Source organism: Anabrus simplex, chromosome 3 (genome assembly GCF_040414725.1).
Source record: "Anabrus simplex isolate iqAnaSimp1 chromosome 3, ASM4041472v1, whole genome shotgun sequence".
Classification (NCBI taxonomy): Eukaryota; Metazoa; Arthropoda; class Insecta; order Orthoptera; family Tettigoniidae; genus Anabrus; species Anabrus simplex.
The window spans coordinates 320,944,172-320,961,215 of record NC_090267.1 but is presented as its reverse complement, the minus strand read 5'-3'; the positions used below and the strand labels follow the sequence as shown (position 1 = coordinate 320,961,215).

At 40.4% G+C, this 17,044-nt stretch overlaps 1 protein-coding gene across 1 annotated transcript in view; it reads right to left on the bottom strand.

The window, feature by feature from the left end:
* The window catches only part of LOC136867273 (uncharacterized), a 102,778-nt gene that overhangs the window by 26,417 nt on the left and 59,317 nt on the right, over window positions 1-17,044 (bottom strand). The window lies entirely within an intron of this gene.

Genomic DNA, 17,044 nt, shown 5'->3' with positions numbered 1-17,044 from the left:
TGAACATCTGTGAAAGAAAAACATTTGTCAAGAACATTGAAGAAAAACAGAAATTAAAATCTTCTAATAAAGAGAACTGGATACTAGTGAAGCAATATCATGTTCCAGTTCCTCTGGATTGTTCAACATAACAATGTACACATTGTACAATTGAGATCTATTCCTGGACACCATGGGCGCCCATGTGGCAGTTTGTAGGGGAGGTCTAGACCTGGGGGTATGTCGAATTTTTAACATTTTGGAAGGTGAGTGGCGACTTGCATTCCGCAGTAGAATAACACCCACGGTATCCCCTTCCTGTTAGTGGGGGGCGGTACTACCACTTCTACGTAATACCGACTTTTCAATCATTTTCTTGAAAGAAAAACAGCTGTCTACATTAGAGTTTTGCCTTTTTCTGAGAGCTAGGGGTGGGAGGCGGCCCTCCCTTGCCCCCGGACATGGGCGCTCTTGCTGGACACAATATTTACGAGTCTAGAATGATAATACATAAAATAGATTTGACAGTTCAATCTTGTGGAAACCCGTGCTTCAAAAACTCGTCGAGAAATCTGGCCTATGTTGGAAATCTTGTGGAAAATGCAGCAAGTTCACTTAGTGTAATAAAAAGCACGTTAAATTCAGGTATTATGCTAACAGTTCGTGATAGGATCAAACTTAGATCATGGACACAACAGCAAATAAACAGAGCTTTAGGATGGGATTCTTTTATCGGTGCTTGAACCTCATTCAAACACTCCGCCAAAGTGGACACCCCGTCAAATGATTGGGCAACCAATTTATCATTGCATTCAAAGTGGAACATGATATTGCTTCACCTATTTCCAGTTTTCTTTCTTTTTTAGAATATTGTAATTTCTGTTTGTTCTTCAGTGTCCTTGACAAATGTTTTTCTTTCGCAGATGTTCTATTCATTATTCTGCAAAGGCAGTCATATTACATAATATACTGTAGGAATAAAATGACTGAAACTTATCGCTACCTTGTGGGCCTGAAAGTAAGTTTCGATGAGATTTATCAGCACTCTGTTTCAGATGTAGGGAAAACTTATAAGAGAACTACCAAGATACCCGTGCTTCGCTTCGGTTTTAAACTGAAAGTTATTATTCAAAGTTTTACATTTTGGAGGGTCAACTGTAAGCTGAGCCTGTAAAATACGCTCTCAGTTCGTACATCAAACGTTTTTGGGGGAAATATTGTTTATTTTCTGATCTAACACTCATTTGAACCCCAGACGGATGAATTTTAATATTTTAAAACCTATCTTATTTAATATGTAAGATGCAAAAGCAACCAGCCTGTGAAATTTTGATTTTGTACGTTGCTCATTGATGGAGGAATTAATACTTTTTAAGGGGTGGAAGTTTTAAAATATTTATTAAAATTTAAGGTATAGAAGACCACCCTTCATAAAAAAATTTAAGTTCGTGCTTGAAACGGTTTCGGAAGAATGGATATTGTGTTTTAGAGAGTCAACCACCATCTAACCCCTTAGGAGAGAAATATTTCAAAGTACACGATATTTTACACCTAGGACATAAAAGAAGACCCTTCTCGTAAAATTACAATTTTGTAAAACGATTTTGGAGGGATCAACAATTACGTTTACGGAGCTAACCTCATTTAACACTTTAGTTTAAAACTATTTCCTATTTCACTCCTGTGATTTGAACCAGTAAAATAGCCCGACTTTATGGATTAATTTTAAAGTTAACACGAAGTAGATCTCAGGGCAACTCTAGGTGATTTCTAGCTAGGGCTTGGTACAGGAGGCAGGGTCCTATCTACAAGAACATTTTTAAACCGATTGAATAATATATTTTTTATTCAGAAAATGCATTTCAAAGTGCACATCACCTTACTGTTGATTGTCGCTGTCTTCAACATCGCCTTTTAATGACCCGTGCTCCAAGTTCACCAGGCTGAACGGGGCTGGAACATATTCTGGAAGTTGCCAATATTACGTTGAAATAAGGCCGGAACACCCAGGTTGGTTTGATATGGGTTTGAGTCTCGAACTTTCGACGTTCTGGACTATCTCCGACGTTCTCCGACGATCTCCGACGATGTTGCGGGGTAATCACTCGTCACATAACTTATACGAGTGTCCAGAATTACAGTCCCCCGACTCTTTGGTTTAACAGCACTGTTCCATTTAATGTGGTTGTGATATGCAGTCGAATTCACTCTTAATCTTGTAGACAGATTTATAAGTTCACTAAAGATGAAGATGCGGGTAGCATCGAGATTGGAAAAAAACTAAAGCACAGTTCATGAATGGAAATAATGAATCTGAAAATTGTTCACGCACTTGGCACAGTTCGTGGTGATTTTCCACTAAATAAAGTAGCATTTGACATTGAAAGAAGTGTATGACTGTTCTAGAGTTTATCAAAGACACTGCTGTCAGTCATGAAATAATACTGAACATTTTGACGAAGAAATAAGGTTGAAATGAAAAGCACAGTTCATTGTTAGGCGTACTTAACATTAAATAAAATAGGTGACTGTTCGAACGTTTATCAAAGACACTACTGTCAGTCACACACAAATAATTTACATACTGTTCAGAAGAAATAATACACATTTTGTTTTAATTGGATAAAGAACACAGTTTGAGTCCGGAGTGAAACGTTGGTGTCGTAGCACACGATTATGGTAATCACTTGCGTTAACATTCATATGAAAGTTCGAATTCTTTCATAAACACCCTTGTTTATCGATAAAATTATGCTGACTGAGATTCAACAAAATGCCACAGTTAATAGTATAACGTAGTAGTGTCACACTGAAATTAATGATATGTTTGTTCAGAGATGCCGGCCCCGTGGTGTAGGGGTAGCGTGCCTGCCTCTCACCCGGAGGCCCCGGGTTCGATTCCCGGCCAGGTCAGGGATTTTTACCTGGACCTGAGGGCTGGTTCGAGGTCCACTCAGCCTACGTGATTAGAATTGAGGAGCTATCTGACGGTGAGATAGCGGCCCCGGTCTAGAAAGCCAAGAATAACGACCGAGAGGATTCGTCGTGCTGACCACACGACACCTCGTAATCTGCAGGCCTCCGGGCTGAGCAGCGGTCGCTTGGTAGGTCAAGGCCCTTCAAGGGCTGTAGTGCCATGGGGTTTGGTTTTTTTGTTCAGAGATTAAGTTCTGCTGACTGATATTTAAAAAGAAATATCACAGTTCCTAGTATATCGCAGTAGTGCCACATTGAAATTAGTAATGTTTGTTCAGTTCCACAAGAACGAAAGTAAGTTATATCGAGAAGTTTCTACATGCGCACAGAATATAAGCTCAACTCAGCTGTTGTCATCTAAGTCCAATACACGAATTGTCATAATCAGAGTTCAAACACGCGCACAGATGATAAGTTCAACTTGATGGATATAATCCAACTCTACTATATAAAGACTTTGAATAATTAGAACTTCAACACACGCTAATATTCCATGTTCAGCTTCGACTAATAGACTCAATCTCCATCATTAAGAGTTTGCTACCTTTTGTAGTTTAACACGCGCACAAATTGTAAGTTCAACAAGCCTGTCAGAGTTTAAGCCACACATGAAGACTTTGAATATTCGATAGACTCTGTCAGCACTTCGACAAACACTGCAGCGTGGAGAGTCAGGCTGAACATCCAGCTATGACTGTCTGATCGGGTCTAGTGAGCTCAGCTTATATTCAGTTTGGGGCTCCTACGTCATCATATTACGTGATCCCTTTGAAGCGGACTATCTCGTGAATCCCTCGACGGATTTTCTTGAGATTCATAATTTGAGACGTTTATCTTATCCTCTTCAAAATGACGTATCGCTAAAGTCGCTGCGATCATTATTACAGGTGTTTAAAAAATTCAATCGAATGTTCGCGAAGGCGTGACGATCATATTCAGAACATACCAGGCCATGCAGGCTACACGTGGCATCAGACGGGTAGTCTTTCCTGTCCATGCAGCTACGTCACACACACAGCTGTCGCTGGCTCGCCTGCTCGCTCCTCCGAACGTAAACAAACCAAGTTCACTCTGAACGTCTTGCGTGATGATGAAGTACAATTAATAGCAAGAAAAAAAAAAAAAAAAAAAAAAAAAAAAAAAAAAAAAAAAGGCATGTACAGGTCGTAACCGGTACAAGACCGCTATTTGCAAATTTGTCTTCGTACATTAAACCGTAGCGGAGAAAAGGGTGAATATAGGCCTATTTGTTTTCGGATTTTAACCTCCTTTTAACTCCATGAGGGGTTAAATTTATTTCAAACCTTCTGTTATTTAACACCTAGAATATCATTTGAAATTTTAACATCGTAATTCAAACGGTTTCATATAAATACATTTTTGTCATCATTCCTCACCCCCAGTCAAAACCCCTTAGGGGTGTATTGTTTAAATTCCACTTCTTATTTGTGTCCTCATAAAAATAATTCATCTCCTTTCACAACCCCCTTCAGTTGATCCTCCCCCCAAAAATGCGTGTTTCTTTATTTTTAAAGGAGATCTCAAAGACCAATTTTCACGTCCTTAACATCCTTTGTTTTTGATATATAAGTATCCTCATCCCCATTTGGATTTTCCGAAAACAAAACCTGTTTCTTTAGTTTTAATGGAGATTCCAAACACAAATTATCCTGTCTGTAACGTCTTCAGTTTTTAAGATATAAGTACCCTTATAAAAATAATTCAACCCCTTTTTCAGTCCTTAAGTGTTTCTTCTGAAAAGAAAAAAAAAGTAAATATTACTTCATTTTTATAAGATATTAAAGATGCCAATTTTCACGTCCGTAATATGTTCCGTTTTTGACATATACTGTAGATATGCTCATTTTAAAAATTCACCCCCTTAACACCTCCACTTAAGTAGATTTTCAGAAAACAAATTATACATGCTCCTTTATTTTTACAGGAGATTTCAGATATCAATTTTCACATCTGTAACATGTTACGTTTTTGGGATATACTGTAGTTATAACCCTTTTAAAAATTCACACCTTTTGTTACTCCTGTTCACCTCCCCTTAAGTAGATTTTCCAAAAATAAAAAAACGTGTTTCTTTATTTTTAAAGGAGATTCCAAATACAAATTTTCATTACTGTAAAAATCTTCAGTTTATGAGATATAAGTATATTCATAAAAGGTATTCAAGCCACTTTTCACCTTTTTACAATCGAAAACATAAAAGTACGTGTTCCCTTATTTTTAAAGGATATTCCAAATACCAGGTTTTTACGTCTTTAAACTGTTAAGTTCTTGAGATATGGATACACTCATTTTAAAAATTCACCCCCTTTTCACCCCCTTAGCGACGGAATATCCAAAAATCCTCCCTTAGTGAGCACCTATATTGTAATATTAATGTATCCCTAAAATTTCATTCCTTTATGTCCAGTATTTTTGGCTCGGCGATGATAAATCAGTCAGTCAGTCAGTCAGTCAGTGAGAACATGTTATTTTATATATAAAAAGATTCGGCTATTGATACAGCTCTGAGATGAGGCTTACATCATTGACAGCTACATGACCTAAATCGCACAGCCGCTCGCTTGGTTGTTATTTTCTTCTCGACCTCGTAGGCCTGGCCACTTTGTAAAGCAATCAGTATTCCTCCCCTTTCTTTACACACTGAAAGTGCAATGGAGTTAATAAAGTTTCGCCATCTTTATCACGGACTGAGCTAAAACTTTGCTCACTGAGAAGGGTGAGGTCTGCCGGCACTCTAGAGGCTCTTCAGCGAGCTACTGTAGCGAGTGACCAAAGTCTATCGACCGGCGGTTTCATTTTCAGAACATGGACAGTGCCTTTGATGTCATACGCGTCCTTTGAAGATTTTCTTACTATGGCTTCCCGTATTATTTTACGGAAATGCAACTGGCTGGGGATTCCAGGGACAAGTTATATTTACCTCAAGGTACAGTCTTCTGTCAGCACAGGATTCTTGGTCAGGCTAACCTAGGCTCCTACTAAAAAGTTAAACATAAATGTTTGACTCGAAAATTCTTATTAATAACAATTATGGTTTGTTTTAGGAACAGTGAAAACTCATAATTATTAAGCAAGCTAACGCAGTACAGACTTCGAACACCTCGCCCCTTTAGGTAGAATTCTCTCCAGGTCATCAACACGATCCCTTCGCTCGTTTCAATTCATCGCAGGAGTTCGAACTGTTACTTGACTTATTTTCGCGGAGCAGAGCAGGGGGGGGGGGGGGGGGAGGAGGAAGCGCGAGAGGTGAATTTCTGGACAAGAACTAACCAGAATGTAAGCATAGCTATCAAAATCAGATTTGAAGTTTATTTCTTTTCTTTCACTATTTTGAACAAAATTAAACAATAATTGCAGTTGGGAAGGTACCTTCAGTTATTCACGAAGAGCTGAGCCGCTCTAGGTTTACGTATTTACATATGAGTAGCTCGAAGGCTCAAAATATTTACAATAGTGTAATGAATTAAATACAACTCGCTTTGAGCAGCACAGTCAAAGTCGTTAACCCTCAGGCCTTTATACAGTAAAAAGAAAACAAGAATAAAACAAACGAACAAACAAAACAGAAGCCTTAACTTCCCCAAGATTTGCAATATGCAGGGTTTCTAACCCCGAGAGTTTGTTTTACATCAGAGTACAGTTTGCCCCTTGTGGCCTATGAATCATAAACCATTGACCGCCGCGGACATTTTCACAGTAGAAAGCAATAGTACACTGATGTACAATTACCCCTCCACAACTAACATGAAAGCTACCCTCGAAAAATAGAAACGATTTACAGTGGCATATGGCCTACGCTACTCGGCATAAAAGAGAGAGAATACTTTTTAAAGGTACAAGACCGGAAGTACACAGTGAACTGGAAGCGAAGTTCAAGTACTCTAAAACAATTTAAGAAGTTAGATCCCTAAGTGGGCGTCCGGTCCTATGATACAGAGGCTAATCCCATACTACCGGATGACTGAGTATTAGAAGTTAAAAGCCACAAAACCGAAAGAAAATTTAGATGGTTGCAAAACTTAATCACACTACACAAATTTAGAGGAAGGTTAACGAGGGTAGCAATTCCTCCTTCCTTACATTTCAGCTATTTCCACAGGGGAAATGAAAATATAAAAATCTAAAGACGAAAGTTACATTAGTTATCGTAAGAGCCCTACATTTAATTTTAGAACGGAGCCGGTGACCTAGTAGTTGCATATTAAAGGGGACATAGAAATCTACCCTAGCTTCACACGCATTAGTTCATTTAATAAAATAGACTGCCATTCCTTGTTTATTTATGATGTCGTAATACCGAATTCCCGCCTCTTTAATCTCCCGAAGGAGATTTCCCCCATTCTCAGTTCGTAGTACCCACATAATAAAGCTGCCGCAAGATCTGACAGACTCTCCCCAAAGCTCGCTTCTTATATAGAGGTTTTGGCAGAACCTTCTAGACGTTTTATTGAGAACTCATTTGATTGGATTCAATAACATTCATATCTGAGATTCTGATAGGTGGATTAGCTTGATATCACGCCTCTGGAGGGGTGGATAAAATAAACTGCAGTTTAGGGTAACTCCAGATAATTAAAATAAACAATGGAAGATCGGTAAGGTAAGGGTGATTTCTGCCCGAAGGGAGGTCCGAACCTCCGCAGAGGTGCAGTTTACGTACGGTAGGGTTGGCAGTTCCTTTCCGCTCCTCCATTCCCTTACCCCCCACCAACAGCGCGTGGCAACCCATCCAAATCTTGACCACGCCCAATGTTGCTTAACTTCGGAGATCTCACGGGATCCGGTGTTTCAACACGGCTAAGGCCGTTGGCAATGGAAGATCAACAGTAGGAATAAGATCTAATGACATCTGAACTCTAGATCAGGTAACACTTTGAAATGGAAAAGCTACTACGATTTCCTCAAGTTCACAGTTTTTCCTAGAGATAGAATACACAGTTTAAACTTCACCGGAAGGATTTACTCATGTCACACATACAATAACTCGTTTGTTCCTGTTACCGTACGTTCTTAGAATTCAGTCCCAGTAGAGGCATAAGCAGTCCGAAGCTTTTTAGCGGAAGGTGTCTGAAATGGTACTTACCCCAAAATACAGAAAGCAGACCTCACGAATAAAGGTCTCAATAACAGAACTAATTTAAATGTATAATTATTCTTACATTAAACGTAATCTGCCATGGAGACAAAGGGCACCGTTGCAAGAGAGGGCTATCGTACATTACATTTAACAGTCAGAGGTTTGTTAACGATAAAGCCTGGACACATTTTGGCAATCCGAACAGTGAGTTAAATTTTATTTGTATTGCTTGATAACAAACAATATGCTTTTCCTATTCAGATATTGCCGTAAGACAAAGCCTACTTAGCACCATGATTTCGTAATTTAAAATGAGGTAGTTTGGAAAATCATTAAGAGAAACTTGTTAGTTTATGTGCCACTGAAATGATTGCGTAATATTGCAATTGAGCCTTTGATAGCAGTAACTGCACTCCTTAAACAAAGGCATTGTCCAGAACTTTGTGAAGAAGCTTCGGATCATACGTCTCGCACCGACCATTAAACCAATGATCTTATTGTTATTAGATTGATACTCTGATTTGTAGTAAGGGACGGTTGGAACATTTTTTGGTGTAGACATCAGATGGTTGTTAGAGGTATGATTCTGTTCTTACGGTTGGGTCTATGCTAGTACCCTATTCTCGCCTCAGAGTTGATGACTAGCATATCAATATGTCTTGTGCTGTCTGATTCCCAGATTCCATTGACTTAATCGTGAACTAGGAAGCCTTTTCCTCTTAAAGCGACAGCAATGACAGATCTTATTTTATGGTGCCTCGAACTACGCAGTGATTCGTCGTACGAACAAGTGTTTCATACTCACTTTGATTTGTATTGAGGCATTGTCCGACAGTAGTTGTCGGTTTGGGACATGTCAGGTACGGTTCTAACAGCACTGATGTTAGAAGTCATCCTGATGGCTTTTATCCACTCTCCACTCCTCAGTTCTTCAGGCTAACTCACCCATCTGTTAGCAGGCGTACACTCCTTGTAAAGAATGGCACCTTTCCTTTTGTGTGGGAGCGAACACCAGAATTGAAATGCTCTTTATCGCAGTTCTTTTCTAGCTTTACGAACACTGATGTGCGTGGAATCTGCGGCAAGCCTTTTCATATCTACATCCAAAGAAATTTGATCCATACATGTTAAACCTTCATGAATGACATCACGAGTTTAGTTGAAAATCATCTTCAGGGCTGCCGACAGTTGTATTCGAACCCACTATCTCCCGAATGCAAGGTCACTGCTGCGCGGTGCTAACCGCACGGCTAACTCGCTTGGTGAGAGTAATTTACTTCGGGATAACGTCGGAGAGGTGAAATACTACTGCTTCTACTACTACTACTACTACTACTACTACTACTACTACTACAGAAATAGCGTTCATTACTCGTGGAGTTTTGCTGTGTTTGCGCTTTTTGTTTAAAGGTATGGATAAGGTTGTGTGCAAGTGCGATAGGAAAATGGAGAGAAACGTTTGCGAAGAAGATAAAAACATGTTATTAGAGATAATAAAAATCTACGCGAAGGTCATGAAGTGAAAACTACCTGACGTAATGATACTGGGTAGGAAAAAACTTGCCTGGAAAATAGTGGCATTTTAATTCAATGCTTCGAGCGGCGGGAAACGCAGTGAAGAGCAAGTGAAAAAAAAGTGAAAGAAAGTGAAGTTTTAAAAGCAGAAAGCCATGGAAACCTGGGAAAGATTTAAAACTGGTGATGGTCAACCAAAACATTCGTGGATGATGTTTCGAAGATGATCATTGATATAATGCCCCAATATTTCATTATAAACACAAAGCTCAAAGATCACTACAACAGCATTGTTGTACGAAATTCATGCTACGTTCGTACAACCAGGCTATCTGATAATACTGTTTATAATATTTATAATTAACTAGCTACCCGCCCCGGCTTCTCAGGAGAAGAGTTATGAATTTAAGGCGATAGCCTTCTTTTAACTGAGGACTTATAAGATTTTCTTGTATACGACATTAGTCCATTTTCCTCTAGTAATGAGCACGCGAAGGTTTTGTTTGTGACGTAACATGCGAAAGGGACAAGTAAGCTGGCCATGAAAAAAACTTTCTCCACTGAGATCAACTCTAGCCACGCCAAGTGTCTGGCCCTGAGCTTTATTTATTGTCATGCGGAAGAAGTCTCTTACCGGGAATTTGAAATCAAAAGGCCAATCTGTAGGAATAATAGGGATTTTCGATATTAAGACCGCTTCTCCTGTGCTAAAATCAGGTCAATTAGTAACTTCCATCACACAGTATGTTTTCAACTGCTGTAGATTACGTAACTATGTAATAGGCACCCCCCCCCCCAAACTTACTTTAAAAATCAACTTGTTTGGTGGCAATCTGGAAGGATGTAAATAATTTAGAAATTCTGTATGGTAATGAACAGCTTCTTCACTATCGACTGCTGCGTATACTGAGTAATATACTTGAACCTGGGCAGTGAATTTGAAGAATGATGACTCCCTTTCTCTTTATGCAAACATTCTTTCTCTCTCCTGTGGCATTCGAGAATTCCTTTGTTGGTCAGTTTCATTATTACGTGATAAACGCATTTTATCGAACGCAATGTACTACGTCTTATATTCGCTTTCTGTCTCGGCATGATGGGTTATCGTAGATTGTATATAGATAACGAAATATCACTGGAAAATTATTAATTATTGTATCGTAGCATGTTCAACGAATGCTGGCCAAAGTCGCTGATAGCTCGCGCCCTGGCTCGGAGTCTACTCAGTTGCTCTGAAGCGTGTCAATATTTCTTTTGCTAGTTGCTTTACGTCGCACCGACACAGATAGGTCTTACGGCGACGATGGGACAGGGAAGGGCTAGGAGTGGGAAGGAAGCGACCGTGGCCTTAATTAAGGCTCAGCCTGGTGTGAAAATGGGAAACCACGGAAAACCATTTTCAGGGCTGCCGACAGTGGTGTTCGAATACTGGATACTGGCCGCACTTAAGCGACTGCAGCTATCGAGCTCGGTCGTCAATATTTCAGACAGGAGATTGCGCGAAAAAATTAGAAGTATGATATCGCCGAAAGTATAAATGAAAATAAAATTATGTAAATTACATTGCAGTTTTTTACTGCAAACTATAACATAAAAACAGTTATAGTGAGTTATGAGTTAAAGATAGACATATACTGCCGTGGACTTGTTTGTAGAACTCATTATGCTGAACAATTCTTACCTTCATAGTATAGGTGTATCTTAACGGTGTAGCCAGCGTAAGCTGAAAAGGCGCACGGAAGACCTCTTTCCTTTTCATTGAAATCACTACTGAAATTTATCTATGTACCTATCTACCTATACATTTATCTATCTATCTAAATAGACGTGTGTATCCGTATATTTCACCTTGCAGCCAAAACTACCCACCACAGACCACTGGTGTTTGTGTGCGGTAGTAGAATCGAGTTTCCCATCATGCACTATGGTGGTTGAGTGTCGGTAGCTCTGGTGGTGTGGTAGATATAGGGGTTTAAACTGACCAATTACATATAAAAATAGACGTGTGTGTTCTTATATTTCACCTTGCAGTCACAACTATTCACCGCAGACCACTGGTGCTTGTGTGCGGTAGTGGCCTCGAATCTCCTATCGTGTACTCTAGTGGTTCTGTGTCGGTAGCCGTAGTGGTGTGGTAGATGTGGGGTTTAAAATCTCTCTATATATAAATAGACGTATGTGTTCGTATACTTCACCTTTCAGCCAAAACTACCCACCGCAGACAACTGGTGTTTTTGTGTGGTAATAGCCTCGAGTTTCCCATCGTACACTTCAGACCAGCTTCTCAGAGGTCCCAAGGGACCAATGAGTGATTTTAGCCCGTCGACCAATGTTTCAGGCCTTGAGTGCTATTTCATAATTCAGATTGTAGGGACATGACGGTTGTAGGTGAACTGGTATAGTTGTGCGGGGATCGAACTGACCAGGATATGGCCTGGGCCCTAGGTAGGGCCAAAGGTACCCTTAGTAGGACAGGGGTTGGTGGGGGTCGTTGGCACTCTGCGATTAGAGTCCAACGAAGAGGGGGGGGGCAACATCAGGTGGATGGTCACCCATCCAATAAGTGACCATTCCCAATGTTGCTTCATAACAAATTTTGAAGATTGGACATAATTATGGGAGGAAGTTAGAGGAGTCCGAGAGGGTGTAGGTGTAACAGGGGGTAAGATGAGGAGTTGACTTCTTGGAGCAGGGCGGTGTGTGAACGGGGGGGGGGGATTAGCTAATAATTAGCTGGCGGCTTGGCATGGACTATGGTGGTTGCGTGTCGGTAGCTGTGGCGGTGTGGTAGATATAGGGGTTTAAAGTGACCAACCACATATAACAAAAAGACGTGTGTGTTCATACAATTCACCTTGTACCCACAACTATCCACCGCAGACAACTGGTGTTTGTGTGCGGTATCAGCCTCGGGTCTACCATCGTGCACTATATGTGTTGCGTGTCTGTATCTGTGGTGGTGTCGGAATGTGGGGCTTGAAAGTGGCTGACTTCGTTACTGAATATATTAAAATGAGTGATAATGTACGGGAAGAATCGGAGTGAGAATGTACTCTAGAAGGCTGTGATCTGTACTCCTCGGTTTTATATGTCATCTTTGATTCATTTCGCAGGCGTATGACGATCTCAGAAAGATAGTTTTCCACTTTTCTGCGAGTATTTTCTAGAATTCTTGAATATAAAGCAGATATTTACTGAAACAGCTCCTTAACAATATCATTGAGGCAGTAATCCTAACGGGCAGAGAAAGGGGAAAATCGGTTTTCATACCAAGAATTCCATCGATCTCAAATGATTTTGTTTCAAACGATTACAATTTCCAGTGAGATTACCTTATAGTATGACTATCAATATGACTCCGCGTCAAAGGTTCCACAATTGCAGAGTTAATTTAAAGGATTCCTGCTTCACACATGGTCAGCTCCACGTTGCTTCCTCCCGAATCGGACAAGCAGAAAACCTGTTTGAGCATGCGTCAGGCGACAAGACATCAAATGTAGTGTATAAGAATGTATGTGAAATGACTTAGAATGTAAGATATTTTTGTACCCGGAAAAAGGAATAAAAAACGAAAGAAGATACATGAATTAGGGACAGAGCGAAACCTGGCGTCGGCACATAGCCTACTTCTCTTGAATAACACCAAGGGGTCTGCTCAAGGTTTAACGTCTCCATCTGACGGACGAATCACCACCAATAGCGTCATATGCCCTTACTTCATATGAACAGATAGGTCTTATGACGATGATGGAGAGGGAAGGGCTAGGAGTGGGAAGGCGGCTGTGGCCTTAATTAAGGTACAGCCCCAGCATTTGACTGGCGTGAAAATGGGAAACCACGGAAACTTATCTTCAGGGCTGCCGACAGTGGGGTTTGAACTCACTATCCCCCGGATGCAAGCTCACACCTGCGCGCTCCAAACCGCACGGCTAACTCGATATGAACACTTTGGAAAAGTTTGGAATTGAGTCAAGGGTTAGTGCATGAAGGCCATAGAGTGTTATGTATTCCCTGTCAGAAATAAAGCTCAATATATTGACTTTGATCGCAAATACTAGGTGGCTCATCAACGCCGAACTTTCTACTTATAAGTATCCTGAATGCGCTAATGATGAATGGGATGTCTAATAATTCATTTTCACAGGCCTTCATGTTATTTATGTCAGATTATGAAGATATAACAATCCGATGGCCGCTCGGTGCATGTTCCTCAGCGCTACCCGTCTAATGCCCCCTCTCTTGAGTTAGTAAGCTTCGTTTTCGAAAGCTCACAAGGGAAGGTACCCAACTGTTATCGCTGACGTTTGAATGAGACCAGTTTATTTATGTTTCAGAGCATCAGAAACAACATTTGGCGCAATTTGACGTACTATGGACCGCTGGAAGTGGAAGGAGGGGAAAGGGAGTATGGAGCGCAAAGAAAGGAGTAGATGCGGACTCGATCTGCTAGTTACGTACTAGAGTTGAATGTGACCTGCTGTATGCATAGGCTGTTACAAAATGAAACCAGTTGTGGTCGTTAAGTTGTTAGCGGATTTCTTCGGTATTTCGGAGGAAAAACCAACTCGGGTGCATCGCATGGTTTTCGAACAGATTAGAAAACAGCTGCTTGATGAAGACGTTCTTGTAGAAGAGTACATAACTCTTATGGTAGATGAAGAAGTCACCGATGAAGATGATATTGAAAGTGATTTTGGGGACGATCCAGCGATACAGCTAGAAAATGAGACGACTTCAAAAAGCGGTCCAACATAATGTGGCAGTGACGAGAACAGTGGTTCCCCGTATTACCCATCACCAGCAAAGAAGAATAGAACAAAATTTCCTGGAGGTTACTTGGCTGATGCTTACAAAAGCTGGACGAAGCAGCCAAGAGGAAATGATCCTCTACAATGGTGCCCACCTGAAGTAGCCCTAGACATGTCCCGTAATGTCACCAAAAGACAAATAAAAAACAAGATAGTTTTGAAAAACTTTCAAAAGACGCTGAAATGACATGACAGGAATAGGAAGGTGCTACAATAGAGAATAAATAACGAGGTATGTGATCAGTTCATTGCAATGCGAAAACAACATGGAATTATATACGACCGAACACTACGAATCTGGGAGATGTCTTTTAAAGCACAAATTGATCCAAACAACGCCTTAACATTCAAAGCTTCCAAATCATAGTTGCAGCGGTTCAACATAAAAAACAAAATTGTTTCTCGCAAGATCACGCATAAACTTGGCAGCAGATTTATTGATGATGCCGCTGATATAGAAGAGAAGGCTGATTAGTTTGCTGCGCAAGTGAGGTGTTACATTGAAGAGTATAATAATTTTGCACCAGAGCAGATAATTAATGCAGATCAGTCAAGATTTTGTAAAGAGTTACGTTCTGGGTGAACTCTTGTTGTCAAGGGAGCAAAGAAAATTAATGACACCGTGAGTTCAGTTGCAGCAACCACCCATTCATACATGATAATGTCTACAATTCTTTCACACATGTACTTTCTTGTCTCGGAATCCAGTGGGAAATTTTGCGCAAGCATGGCACTTGAATTATATTAGCAAATCACCAAACATGACAAAACGGGATTTGAAAGTGTTCCTGGAACATGTGTTATGGCCGGATTTGCACGGCAGAGGTCGTTTTGATTGATTCTTGGACAGCAAATAATGATGATTCTCAATACAATGAGACAGTTCCAGAAGATGGTAAATTTCATATCAAGCTGATCTCTGCAAAATGTGCTGGATTTGTACAACAAACGGACTTTACTTTTTCCACCAGTTCAAAAGTATGGTACGGTTCCTCACAGATACGATAGTGTTAACGTCCAAAGTTAGTGGCAAAGAGAATAATTTCTTCGCATTCAATCGTTTGTGCACTTCCAATCTTCGGCGAATAGATTCAAAAAATTGATCCGCTTTGCTTTTTTCAAATGTGGTTTCAATGATGAACATTCAGGATCATTTCAGACACCTTCTGAATACTGTTTTGAGAATGGTTTGGAACAAGAATGTTTCACAGACGACTGTTCAGCTTGCCTTCATTCTATGTGTTCACTGTGAAAGATATCGATCTTCATGTCTACTGCACTTGAACTGCCATGGGTGCGTAATGTGTTTTATTTCTGGTATTTAAACGTTACTGAATGTATTTGCGCGCCCATCTACAATATTCAGTATTTGGACTAATCTGCACGAGTATTTCTGTCTCTATGTGTACTCGAAGTGTATATTTAATAGCTCGTAGCTTCCATGTTTCTTGCGCATAGCAGCTGTATTTGCACGGTTTGCATATGAGTGTCTATACAGCACACTATATAGATTCAAAATGAGCGTAACAACAGTGGGGCACCCTTCCTTGGTAGTCGCAGGCTGGTATTTGATGCAGTAGCACTACAGTGGCTGTCAACATATCGAAAATGGCTGGTGTATTCAGCAACGTCAAGACAAAATATCTTCCGAAACTGATAGATGATAACCCGAACTTCATATGCCAGCAAGACAGAGCCCCGCCTCATTAGCATAGAGAAGTGTGCCGCTATCTGAACAAGGAACTTCCAAACTGGTGGATTGGGCGATATACTCCGGACGATTTGGCACTCTTCAGATGGCTCCCAAGGTCTGCTGACCATACAGTTTGTAATTTGTTTCATTGGGGATAAGTGAAAGACATTATTTACGTGTCACCTTTGCCGACAACATTCGCTGAACTCCAGGATCGTATTATTGCTGCGCTGGTTAACACTGACGAATATGTATGGGTCGAACTTGACTACCACATAGATGTGTGCGATGTAACACATGGAGGACACACAGAACATCATGTAATGGTGAGTAAGAAACTTGAAAATGTGATTTTTCATACAATGTGTCATTCACTATTTTGTAAGCAATACTTTTTGAAATACTTTCATCCAAAGCCCGATAAATCATTGGTAATCACCCTGTATGGTACAGTTTATCTTTGTTAACATAATACTAGAATGTTGTGTAATCGCTTCTCCAAAGAAGCTACAGTTCAGAAGACCTGGGAACCAAGAGATTGTAGTCCCAAGTGAGTCCGGCCCCGCGGTGTGTGTGTGTGTGGGGGGGGGGGCAATGCGTCCGCCTGTCACTCGGCGGCCTCGGGTTCGATTCCAGCCTGGTCAGGGGTTTTTAATTGTAAATGATTAATATCCCTGACCTGGGGTCTGGGTGTTTGTGTCGTCCTTAACGTTCCTTTCCTCATATTTAACACTCTACACTTCCTCCATTCCAATTACACGCAGGTTCATATAACATGGTGCAAGTAGGGGCAAAAGATCTCTACAGGTCGACGCCACGAACAAACAGAAAAAATAAGTTCCAAGTGAACCCAGTGCACGTTACCGTTGGTATTGTAAAAGCGTTCAGTACAGTTTTTATTATCAGTTTTATTTGAGGATAACATTTATAATAGCATACCTTTCTTAAATTTATTAGAAAGCCTAACCAAAATAG